Source organism: Spinacia oleracea, chromosome 1 (assembly GCF_020520425.1).
Source record: "Spinacia oleracea cultivar Varoflay chromosome 1, BTI_SOV_V1, whole genome shotgun sequence".
In the NCBI taxonomy this organism is placed as follows: domain Eukaryota; kingdom Viridiplantae; phylum Streptophyta; class Magnoliopsida; order Caryophyllales; family Amaranthaceae; genus Spinacia; species Spinacia oleracea.
In genome coordinates this window covers 76,672,298-76,674,545 of record NC_079487.1, presented here as the reverse complement: position 1 = coordinate 76,674,545, position 2,248 = coordinate 76,672,298, and positions in this window count along the sequence as shown.

Here is a 2,248-nt window from a genome sequence, read left to right as displayed (position 1 = left end):
CCCCCGAACCCTCAATCTCTACCTTGCGGGTGTATGTTGAGAGATTCCCACACCAGGGATCACAAGGAAACCTACGGCCGTCGTGGTCAAACATAATTGCACTCCCTTTATGTCACGATAACCGGGTTTTGTCAGTTTTTCTCATTGTCGTTAAAAACTGAATGGTGACTCCTATATTACTAGTCAATTGGGTGTAAACTCACAGGAAATCCAATTGCACTTGATTGAATAAAAAGAATTGTCACACCCACGAGGGACGAGGTCACGCATTAGCCTCGTGCTTTTTCGACCCCCTCACAGTGGCGACTCCGCTGGGGATAGTGAAGGAAATACTCGTGCTTGTAGGTAATCAAAATAGCCTAAGGGTGAAACGATCCTACCCCGCGTTTATTTCCCCATCAAGTTGGGACGACCTGAAAATCAGCATATTAATGTGAACGGGCAGAACCGCATAACGAATCTCGGCTCCCTCGGGAGTTGGGACTAAGGATACCTTTTTTCGCCAATAGGGGGGTGCATACGCCGCGCATGTTTCCCACTCGTTACTTGTGCAGGTAGTACACCTATCCCGAACCCAATCGCTCGCTCATTAGGTCCCTCTCGCCTGCATGCCCCCTTGGCTTGCACTTGCGGGTTGGCCGCTTGAGCGAAATTCGTCTGTTGAAGACATTACCTCGACCGGGGCATGTGTTGGATCTACGATAGAATCGGTACCAAGCCAGGCGCAAATACTACCCATAGAAGCCTATCATAAACTACGTGACATATTTAATTTTCAAATCCATGTTTGTAATGTAGTTATGTGTAGCGAACTATGTGACTATGTTATGATTGTACGTACGAATAATGCTAGAAAAATAATGCTAGAAAACCAACAACCTTAAAAATTGCCCAAACATTCATAAACCAATTGGCCAAAGAGTTATACCAAAATACGTGTTCCACAAACCCGAACGATCGCCACAAAAATAAGCGACGCTCGGGATGGCCTGTAACGAATCCCCCAAACGCTGCACAACGCGTAAAGGACGTTATAAGGCAAGCACGCAAAATTAAAGTCGCAAAAACAAAAGTATACGCAAACAGAAAACGAGAACCAGCCAGGGACGCATTTTCAACGCCCCTGGCTGGGCGCCTAAATTTCTCACGCCCACTGCTGGGCGCTAAAGTTGTTGCCTGGCCTTTTGGTCAGGCACAGCAGCCTCGGTGCCCGCGCATGAAAAGATATACGTAGCAAAAAAAAAACTTTTCGTAAAAATTGCTGCAGGGGCGTATGAAAAGGCACTCGACTCTAAAAGCGACTAAAAAATAAAAAATAAATAACTCTTTGTGTCGTTGTTAGGCCTCCTACGACGACAATGCTCGACACCAAAACCGAGCATGCTAATTAAACGACCTTGAATGTCACATGGGCAAAGTATTCAAAAAATAATGTTCAAATGGAGTCTTCAAGGAAAAATAATGTTCAATAAATCCGAGTCTAGACTAGGTTATGCCGAAGTACAATCTAAATCCTAAGTCTTAGTTGTCTTATCCATAGAATCGGTCCTAATACTTGGTGTCGTTCTGCAAGCTAAAAGGTTAAACCATATTGAGTCTCCCTTCCTAACATTTAAATCAATGAGCACCCATATGTCATTGTCATCCCTTGCTAGGAATCCACGGCCTCAATACTCTCTCTCACCAATAAAAAGAATATATTATAGTATTTGCAAAATGGAAACGGTCACATTCTGGAAATCATTCCCCCAAAGTCGCACAACCCCCAAAGTGAACCTAAGGTGTTAATAACATTGGAAAAGAAAAAAATTAATGGCCCCAAGGCTTATAATCACATTGGGTCACGACTATCATAGTCCTCTCGAGTCACTCGCTCCTTGAAATACTACTAAGTACGGACTAAAAGATTTTCCATGAATGCAACATGACCAACCATGAAAATACCCAAATCGGCATACCATAAGGCTACCATTGGGGTAAAGCAATACACACTAAGAGAGAAGCCTCACTAATGATTCTAGTCTTGCAAAAATAAAAATTCGATCTCCCCAATTAACTACCTTGCCAACATTAAGCAAAATGGCGCATGACAAATGAACACCCAAGGGTTAAAATCTAAAGTGTCAACCAACGAAAGTTATGGTCCAATTAGCCTAAGTCTGAGAGTCGCTTGGTCAAGTATTATAGGTTTACACCACGTCATTATTTTGAGTCTAGGCCACCTCCTTGTATTCATACACGGGTTATA